The 11,410-nt window shown below is 33.6% G+C and overlaps 1 pseudogene; it reads left to right on the forward strand.

Moving 5' to 3' along the window:
• The first annotated feature begins 10,149 nt into the window (after positions 1 to 10,149).
• Positions 10,150 to 10,863, forward strand: LOC119056755 (histone H2B type 1-M-like; annotated as a pseudogene).
• Positions 10,864 to 11,410: the final 547 nt, after the last annotated feature.

The raw sequence follows: 11,410 nt of genomic DNA on the forward strand, positions 1-11,410 counted from the left end.
ACTAGACTAAACAAATTAAACCTATCTTGCATGGTCTTCCCATTTCAGAACGCAGGACCATTCTTAAGTGAATGTTTTTTGGCACATCTATATATAGCTCATTAGGCTGAAATGCAGGAGTACAGGAAAAATTAAGTTCAAACAAAAGTATATGATTACACTTGATCTTTACAATAAAACATTGTCAGTATTTTGGGGTAAATATTAACATTAGAAGAATATATGGGCTACAATATTCATATTGATAAAAGATGTACACTTTTCAAGAAAAGTTTGTTAATGTATCTCAGGACATAAGAAACATATTTCAAAGAGGAGCTAGAAAAATGTACTATTTCTATATTAAAACAAAAAAATTTAAAAAATTTAAGATGTACTGAAGTAAAATATTATTTAGAATTAAAAATGATCACAATAGGAACAATGTTTGATATATTCTAATAAATGCAAATTTTATATGTATAATACATTCAAGATTTGGAGGTTTGGTTTGAGGCATATTCAAATGTTTAATTAGGAAAGAAAACTTTCAAACCTTAACTTTTGTTTTTAAATAACCATTTCTATTTCATTTGGCAAAATAGAACATATTTTCCTTTTTACTTAGCAGCTAAATCTGGTTTCCAAACTTTATTCCAGAGAATTATTTTAGACACAAATTCCTGTAACTTTAAATTTTTAAATGAAAAAGTCTTAATTCAAAATTTTAGAAGGCTAGCAAAAACCTCTTAAGTTTAGGTTTCACATATAAAGATAACTTAATGGATATCTTTAAGCTTTTGTATTGTCAACCAAAACCCCATACATAGCTTTTGGTTTAGAGATGAGTGTCTTCTTTTATGGAAATAATTATGACTCTCAAGCTTGAATTAAATTCCAGTTTGCTAATTTATTGAAGGATAAAAGTAATTCAAAATATTTTTTACCAGTAGGTTATAAGAAGTATTTCAGTTCATTATATTTTCATACTGTCAAATTAGAAACTATATTTCAAATTATATTTTTAAATGAATTTTAAAGAGTCTGCATATGTATGACTTTTCATAAACTCTTCACTGACCATTTTAAATAGTGAGAAGTTAAACATTATGCCACAAATAAGTTTTAATATTGAATGAAATAGTTTCTCTTTTCACTTAGAACTTTTAAATTATTTATGAAATATATTTTAAAGAGGTTGTTTTATATTTTTAATTTTGCTTGTTGCTTTATTTAAAACACTAAATTTGGATTGCATTTTACAAGTTTTGACCAAATGTTACATTCTCAACCAATTATAACTGTTAATAAGAGTTGATATTGAAACAAAATATTATCTCTAATATTCATTAGGTCTGTTTCTATTATTCATTCATTATAGAAAAATTCTACATTATAGTTTCTCAGGTAGAATTCCTAGTATTCTTTTCTTCATTCAATTATTAATATGTTAACTTACTTATTTTGTTCACTCTTACTTTGCATTAGAGATTTGGACAAAAAGTTAATGGTATTCATAATCAGATGATGCTGTAGAAAAGAAAGGAGAGGGAGAGATCAATGGCAAGAGTGAGAGCAAGAGATCCAGTTTTTCCAAAATATTCTCTGTAGTCATGTGTTAAACTAGTTTTTTCTTCTGATTGTTTAGAATTAAAAGCATGCTTCTTGAATTTATTAGGACTCTCATTTAAGTCTTAGTTTACTTGATATTTAAGATGTGAGTAGGTTCATGTTATTCAGGAATTTTTTAAACATTTAAATATGTATTCTTACAGGTCCATCCATGTTGTGGCAAATAGTAGAATTTTTCTATTTAAATGCTGAATAATATTTTACTGTATGTATGTACCATATTTTCTTTATTCATTTATCTATTGATGGACCTGGGAGACATATGTGAAGTAAATTAAGTCAATCACAGAACAAATACTGCAAGTTTCCTTTTATACGAGCTGTCTAAAATAGTCAAAGTTTAGAAGTAGGCAATAGAATGGTGATTAGCAAGGATGGAGTAGGAGGGTATGGGGAATGGTTCAATGTGTGTCAAACTGCAGTTATGAATAGACTCCAGAGATCTGCCGTACAATATAGTGCCTATAGTTAAAATAGAATATTTTAACTACCCTGTGATTAAAAAAAATCTACAGGGTAGATCTCAAGTTGTGTATAAAAGACAGCCAGCCAAACAAAAAACTCCGAAGAGATACAAGGAAACTTTTGAAGGTGATGGATAAATTTATTACCTGGATTGTGGTGATGGTAAGCTGAGTGTATACATGTCCAAACTCACCAGTTGTATACATTTATTATATTCAGTGTTTTATATACCAATTATATCTTATAAAGCTGGAAGAAATAAGCTACTGTTTCTTAAACTCTGAAATGCCCATTGCATGTCTATCATAATGTGAATATTGGACCAGATGCTTTGAGATTTGTTATTCTTCCCAATTTTTCAGAAACATGTTAATGCAACTCTGTGATTAAGGTTTTTATAAGGAAAGCAAAGTCACTGGATCTCATTTATTACACAAGTATTTATTAATTACTTCCAGTGGACAGAGGTACAGGCATGAATCTGACACCCTGAAATATTAGGTATTTAGAACAAAAGGCAGTTATCAAATTAGATAAATTATTTTTCTGATTCTTGAATTGACCTTTGATGAAATAAAGTATCTGGTCTTGGACTAGTTGAATTAAGTCAAATTAGTTTTTACTGGGGACTGAAGCTTCTCTTATGTGTGATTCATTCTTGCACAGAGTTCCTGATCATTTTTATACCATGATTCTTGTATCTTGGCTTATACATGTGCTGTAGCCAAGTTTGGGATCCCTTTGATCAGGCTGGTCAGTTAACAATTCCAATTATGACCTCTGCCTTGTAACTTTCTTGCCCCACCAAGATAGTGGAGGAGTACTGGATTACTGGATTATGACTCTACACTCTTACATAATGACCATTTTACATTTCGTTTCATAATGAGAGATAATAAAATCTTAATGTCAACAATAAGGCAAAAAGAAAAATATTAGTTGGAGTAAGTGCCAGCAGCTAGTTCAGAGAGAGTGACTTGGTGACAAGAAATGGAAATATATTTTATCTGATATGGGTAAGTAAGAATTTTTGGGGAGCAAGTCTATTTCAGAGCCTAGTAAGTTATAGGTATTTTTGGCCAAAAGGTAGGAAAATAAATAATATAGATAGAACTGTTTATCTTATTTTTACTATTCCATTTACTTTTATAGTTATCACTACACCATGGTGATTCTTTTGTCATTTTCATATATATTGCATTACTTTTTTGAAGTAAAAATTTACTGTTGGTTAATAACATGTGAAGGAAAATTTGAACACTGTAGTCTTAACTCTGCCACCCAAAGAAGCAGAAAACCTCTGGATATTTTCTCTTTTTTTTTCTTTAGATCTTCTAATAGGGTTACTTCATCTTTGACCTAAATCTTTTACAGCAGAATTACTTTGTGAGGTACTGATTTTGGGAAAAGGAAAATCCCTGTTGTTTCAGTAGTTAATGGCTTCCACATAATTCTTCTGTATGTAAAAACATGAAATAGAGTGTCCTGAATACAAAGTACAGAAATATTAACAGTTAATTTATTCTTTAAAAATACTTTGCCAGCCATGGCTGGTGTAGCTCAGTGGACTGACTGTGGGCTATGAACCAAAGGGTCGCCAGTTTGATTCTCAGTCAGGGTACATGCCTGGGTTGCAGGCCAGGTGCCTGGTGAGGGGCTCACAAGAGGCAACCCACATTGATAGTTCTCTCCCTCTCTTTTTCCTTCCTTTCCCCTCTTTCCAAAACTAAATAAATAAAATCTTTAAAAAACAACTAATAATTACTGAGTATTTTTATGTATACCACCCAGGCAGGGGTATACTTTGGCTTTGTGAAGCTTCAAGCATCTTCTATTTGGGTTCTCTCTATAAGATAAGGTATACAAAAATATGGCTGCTGAATTAAATATAAGAGCAACTGTCTTATTTAAAATGAAAATTATATTAAAATAAAGGCAAAAGCTTATTCATGCTCCAAACATTACAATATCTAAAATATAACATTTTATTAATTAATTACATAACACACCTCTATAATATTTTTCTTATACTTTTAGCTGAATACACTTTGATAGCCTCTATATAAAAGTTATTTTAGTTTTCTGAGAAAATTCCATACTGTTTTCCATAATGATTGTACCAGTCTGCAATCTCACCAACAGTGAACTAAGGTCCCCTTTTCCCCACAACCTCTCCAACATTTGTTGATTGTTGCTTTGTTTATGATAGCCATTCTGACTGGTGTAAAGTGGTATCTCATTGTGGTTTTAATTTGCACATCTTTGATTGCTAGCAATATTGAGCATCTTTTCATGTGTCTTTGGATCCTCCATATGTCCTCCAATTCCACTGCTGGGATTATATCCTAAGAACCCTAAAACACCAATCCAAAAGAACCTATGCACCCCAATGTTCATAGCAGCACAATTTATAATAGCCAAGAGCTGGAAGCAACCTAGATGCCCGTCAGTAAATGAATGGATCACAAAATTGTGGTACATATACACAATGGAATTCTATGCTGCAGAGAGAAAGAAGGAGCTCCTACCCTTTGCAACACCATGGATGGAACTGGAAAGCATTATGCTGAGTGAAATAGGCCAGGCGGTGAAAGACAAATACAATGTGATCTCATCTTTAACAGGAAACTAAACAACAAAACAAACAAGCAAGCAAAATAATACCAAAGACACTGAAATAGAGAACAGGGGGACAGTGACCAGAGGAGAGAAGAGAGGGAATTTCAGGGGAAAAAGGGGGGAAGGATTTACAGGAACTAGTATAAAGGACACATGGACAACAACTAAGGGGGGTGGAAATGGGAGGGAGGTGGGGAGCATGGGGGGTGGGCTGGGATGGGAGTAAAAGACAGAATACTGTAGCTGAAAAATAATTTTTAAAAAGTTATTTTATAATATTGATTCAGTAGAGTAGAAAATATATAATTTTATTATTTTTTACCTTGGTGGGTGGAACAATTTTAAAAAATTATTCTTGATAATTTAGAAAAGCTTACTTGGGCTTACAAATCATCATTAATAATTTTGTAGAAAATCTTATAATTGTTGTCAACTTTGGGAAACCCCAAGTAAGCTTCTTTCACTTATGTTCCACTAAACCCTGACTAAGTGTCTTTCTAACTCAAAATCCTATTAGGAGAATTTAAAAAATATAACCACAACCAAACCAAAAAAGTCTGATGAAGACAGACTGGGAAGAGACAGTGTTCTTAATTAAATGCAGTTAAAATATCTTGGTTTTGCACACTTTACAAAAAAATGTATTGTGTGGAAACATTGTTAGGGCCTCTGCTGTTATATATCAGTGCTCTGAACACACGTATAGAGAGGAGAGCAGCGGTACGGTCTTTTTCCAAATTAAAAAAAAAGTGTTGATTATTTCAACAGTATGTGACATAATTTATAGAATTTTTCATAGATATCATTTATTGGAATAAAAAAACTCCCTCCTGTTTTCAATTTGTAGATAATTTTTTATCATAAATGGGTATTGAATTGTTAACTTTGAATCTACTAAAATGATCATATGGTTTTGTTTTGTTTATCTGGGACATAAAATTCATATTTTATTTTCTAAGATTAAGTTCTCTCCCAAATTACAGGAAAACTTACTTTTCATAAGAATACTATGAAGTATGTATTTCAGGAGGCTGAGAAAAGTTATGAAAGTGAAGCAATCTCTAAACATTTGGGGCTATACCAAATATGTATGCAAATTAAATTATATCAAACAAAAATATGTACACCTTTGCATTTTTCTTTTTTGATTAATACCTTGAATTTCATTGATTCATTTTTATAATTTTATTAACCAATGCAATTCCAATAAACATAATAAAATGTTTAAAAATTAAACCACTCTGCCTGGCTGGTGTGGCTCAGTGGATTGAGCATGGGCCTGTGAAGCAAAGGGTCACCAGTTCAATTCCCAGTCAGGGCACATGCCTGGGTTGCAGGCTAGGTCCTGAGAAGGGGACACATGAGAGGCAACCACACATTGATGTTTTTCTCCCACTCTTTCTTCTTCCCATCCCCCTTTCTAAAAATAAATAAATAAAATGTTAAAAAAATAAACCACTCTGAAACTTCAAGATAAATCTTGCCTAGTGATGATGTATTAAATTTTTATATATTTTGAAATTATTTTGATAATATTTTAATTTTTCTATATTTATGAGGGAGTGATCTATAATACTCTATTTTTAAATATATCTGTATATAAATATATTTGGTAATTTCTTTATGAGGTTTTGATATTAGGGTCATGCTGGCCAACTAAAATAAAATAGTTAGCATTTCCTTCTGAATTAATTTTTGCAAAATTTTTACTTGATTGGTTTTAATATAAACAATTAGTTATTATATCAATGGAGTTCTTCTTTTAAACAGGGGTAGTAGGGCAGATTTAGTTGATGGAAGTCACACTCATGTCAAAGAGAGTAGAGTTTTTGTGAATACATAAATATTTTTGAATGATGTTTGGCAATAAAAATGTATCCCACCTCCCCTCTGGAGGGGACAGTGGGGAGAAGGGTTTTCAGGAACAACTCACATGGACAAAATCAAGGGGGAAGGTGGGCTTGGAGGGGGTTGGGAGAAAATATAGACAACCATAATTGAACGACAATAAAGTAATTTAAATTAAAAAAATGCACCTCTCTCTTCCCTCACTTTCTTCTTTCACCCTTTCTTCCATCTCTCCTTAATTCTTTGACTTATTAAACACATCTGAAAAAAAAACTATTCACTGAGGAAAGTTTTATTGAAGCTAGTGAAACTATTCAATAGTTAAGTTTGTATATTTGCAATATATTAGATTCTACTCCTAACCTAAAGGAGCATTATATTGAGGTCCTCTCTACAGGAAACCGTGCTTGTTAAACATGCAAATTTTTACTTAAAGAATCCCCTTTACTCTGATCTGAGTCTCTGGTCCAGTGAAAAATCTTCTTGTTATTTTCTCACAACTTATAACAAAGGATGAAAGCGTAATAGACATTACAGGGTTAACCAGTTTCCATACTAAGGCCTTACTTTTCAGCAAATGCTGTGCCTCCAGTGGAGAGAAACCCTATTTTGCATTCTTAGTGGTAGTAATGACAAAAACATTAATAGCAGCTAATATTTATTGAGTTTTTGTTTTTTGTCTGACATTGACATGTACTAATTTTCTTGTCATAATAATGCTATCAAGTATATTATCTCCATTTTCAAAGGGAAAAAGAAGTATAGAGAAGTTAGATAACATTCAATAGCTATAAGTGGTAGAAATACTTACACTGTAGCTGTTCTTAAGGGAGCAGTAATACTAATTTCTCACTTCATGTTTATGCACTAACTTTGAGGATTTACAAAATTTGGAAGAATATCATTCTATTATGTTTTCATTAGTTTCTTCATACTTTTTAGTCATATTTTGGTTTCACATGACAGAAATTCAATTTAAATTCAAACTAACTTAAGCAATATAATAATCTGTTAACTTATAAAACTGGGAAAAATGCTGGAGAGGTTTGTCACAGAATCAACAATAAAATATGCTGGAAGAATCATGGTATCAGGAGGAGATACTTGGTTTTAGATCTACTGGATATTTTCCCCTCTATCCTTTTCATTTCATCTCTTTCATGGTCTCTTCTACACTTTAATGTGAGATTTAATATTTTCCATTATAAATAAACATTCAGATCATGTGGTGGGTACAGAAATGCAAAGTTTTCCAACGCCACAGAAAAAGAACTTTACCTTTCTCCTATGCATATATTTTCAAGGAGAGCTTTGATTGGATCACATGGTGTTTATATTACCGCAAATTTAGCAGATTAAATACAGATTTATTATTTCAGTTTGGTGGGTCAAGAATCCAGGTGTAGCTTAGCAGGATCTTCTGGTTCAGGGTCCTCCACAAGGCTGCACAACCCAGGCGTCTGCCAGAGCTGTGCTGTCCCTTGACATAGCTGGAGAAGGATGTCAGCTATGAAGCCCACAGGGTTGTTGACTGGAATCACTTCCTTGAACTTTTTAGGAATGAAGAATTTTGCTGTCTATGTGAAGAAGGCCACACTTGTTTCCTTACCATATCTTGTAATATGGTGGTTTACATCATCAAAGCCAGCAAAGAAGAAAGTCAACAAAGAGTTTTCTAGCAAGATGAAAGTTATAATCTTATGTAATGTAACAATGGAAATGACTTCCCATCAACCTTGCCATATCTTTTTGGTTAGAAGTAAGTCACAGTTCCTTCCCAAAATTAAGGGAAGGGAATGATCCAGGGACATTAATGCCAAGAATGGGGACAATTTATTGCCACACATTATATTATTATAATTATCCTCCAGGATAAAGGGGGGTTATGGTCTATAACTATATAAGCTAGAGTCAATTATCCTACCTTGGCCTGTAAAGGCACCATGTGTTATCAAAGGAAGAGAAGTGAAAAACTGTGGACTCCTCAGTCAAAAATTAGGTCTTATCTATATTTTTCAAAACTAAAAATGTTATTTACATCAATTTTATAAACCATACTTTAAGTTTATATAAGAACTTACTCTTTGAAGAACTTTTGTCCTGCCCCTTAATTTCAGTTTTTATGATTAGAAAGGCATATCATTGATTTGTTCTGAAATGGTTGAATTGATCAAAGTAACTTGAGCTATATAATTCTATTAATTATAGAGAATAGCTGTCTCTAGGTTAAGAGTTTGTTTGAGGAATGAACAGAATTGCCAGTTAAGACATTATATAATATAATAATACATTTTTGTTTTTACTTAAAAATTTTAATGATATTTGAGGATCTATTGTATTCTATGATTTTGTGGTAGGCCTTTCCTGTATAATGTCTCCTTTATTTTTTACTACAATACTGGAAAATAAGTGGGGTGGTTGCCATTTTATAAAAACAGGAACGGTGGTTCAGGTACCATGGATCTGCATTAGCCACAAAGGTGACTTAGAGGACATGTCAGAAATAGAGGGGGGAACCAAAACAGTACAGTATCCCAGAAGGTTCAATCAACTGTATAAATAGCTTCAGAGTTCTCATGATTTTCATAAAAATATGTTTCAATAATCTTTACCAATACAGAAGTCATTGGTGATTCAGTGAGAAGATGAAGTCCTTGGAGTGATAGAGTCATAAGCCAATAAAAAGTGTTGAGAAGTAAGCAGGTGGTGAAAAGACTGGATAGACTACGTAGCTATGTCAGTAAATGTGGCTGTTAAGGGAAGGAAGCAGACAAGGGATGGACAACAGTGTGGAGACTGATGAAGGGAGGTGGGTAAGGGGAGGTAGAAGAAGGTAAAGGGGGATAAATGGTGATGGGCAGAGACTTGACTTGGGGTGGTGAACACCCTAGGAAAAGAAAGAAACTGTTACCAGAAAAAGAACTTCCAGTTTTAGTGACAATTTAATCATCATTCACTCTCAGGTAGGTACAAGGCAGAGAAGTTCCTTGTCCCTGATTAGTGCTTTACAGTTGTATGGTTGTTTACTCATATATTGTTATTACAGGACATAAGAAACATTTTAAGTACAATCAAACCACATTTAATCATGATTTGCGATATCTATAATTAATTTTGTGATATATGCAAGCTACACAACTGCTCTGAATTTTTAGATTCCTGTGCACTAAGATAAATGTATATGGCCATCACTAAGTTTTCTTAACATAATGAAATTGCTTGTTTCTAAGTTAATAATGAAATCCTTCCATAGGAAAGGTGACACACCTAATAAGATTCAGTGAAGAAACTCCCTCCAGGAAGGGTTTCTTGTTGGTAGTTAGGGCGATAAAGAGACTGCACATTAGCTACATCAAAGCAGAAGAAGGAGTTTCTGTACAGACACTCCACGAACATGTGCACAGTTAAAAATTGAGCTAAGACAAGGAGAGGAAGACTGATAAGTTAGCAATCAAAAGCAGATTTAGAGAGCAAAGGTATGAGGATTTGAGAAAGAAAAGAGCCCAAAGCCATGGGCTGGGAGAGTGATGAGTGCTGAATTGACTCTGGGTAGTACTTGAAACAAAATTGTTGCCTTTGCCTATACTTTATGTATATTGAGGCATCATGTTTGGAGGTATTCCAGTGTTAGAATGGTAGGCCCTTGCAAAGTTTAGGTTTGAGAACACACACTAGATCCTGGACTGTTGAAGAGTGTGACATTTAATTACCAAAGGAAATGTTATACAGACCAGTTCAGAATCTCTTTTAATGAGATGATTAGACTTTAAGAACAATAATAAAAATAAATAAATAAAACAAAAAAGAGAAGGAAATGGAAGAAAAAGCAATTCAGACTGACTTTAAAAGTGAAATTATTGGTTTAAATAACTAAAATCTCAGGATTAAGACTGGTGTTAGAGAACTCTGCTGGTTTTCTATCAGAAAACTGCACCGTGCCTGAGCCCACCAAGTCCAAACCCAGCTTGAAGAAGGGCTCCAAGAAAGTGGTGACCAAGGCCCAGAAGATGGACATCGAGAAGCACAATTGCAGCAGCAAGGAAGCTACCCAATATTCATGTACAAGGTGCTCATGCAGCACAAGGTGCACTCAGATACCAGCATCTCTTCCAAAGCCATAAGCATCATGAACTCCTTCCTCAATGACATCTTTGAATGCATCATGGGCAAGGCATCATGCCTGGTGCGTTACAACAAGCACTTGACCATCACATGAAGGAGACCCAGATGGCCATGTGCCTGCTGCTGCCCAGGGAGCTGGCCAAGCATGCCATGTCCGAGGGCACCAAGGCCATTATCAAGTACACCAGCTCCAAATAGTCATGCAAAAAAGCCACTTGACTCTTACCCACAAAGGCTCTTTTCAGAGCCACTTAGAAGAAGAAGAAAAAAGAGTGAGAGAGAGAGAGAAACACAGCAGGTACAAAGGGGAAAGAAAAAATAAGTACCTATCTATATTATCCTCAAATGTTAATTGATTGAATGCTCCAATTAGAAGCTATAGTGTAGTTGAATGAGCAAGAAAACATAGCCTGCACATATGCTGCCTACAAGACACACCTCACAAAAAAAGACATACACAAATGGAGAAATAAGGATTGGAAAAAATATGCCAAGCAAATGGGCAGGAAAAAAAGCTGGTGAGGCAATATTTATATCAGACAAAATAGACTTCAAAACAAAGGCCATAAAAAGAGACCCAGAAGGACACTTCATACTACTCAAGGGAAGAATTATGAAGAAAACATAAATATTATAAATATACATGCACCCAACATAGGAGCACCAAAAATATAAGGAAAATCTTGGATGACTTCGAGAAAGATATAGACAGCAACACATTTATGCTAGGGGATTTTAACATCCC

Source organism: Artibeus jamaicensis, unplaced genomic scaffold (assembly GCF_021234435.1).
Source record: "Artibeus jamaicensis isolate MK-2021 breed Jamaican fruit bat unplaced genomic scaffold, CSHL_Jam_final scaffold_916, whole genome shotgun sequence".
Lineage (NCBI taxonomy): Eukaryota > Metazoa > Chordata > Mammalia > Chiroptera > Phyllostomidae > Artibeus > Artibeus jamaicensis.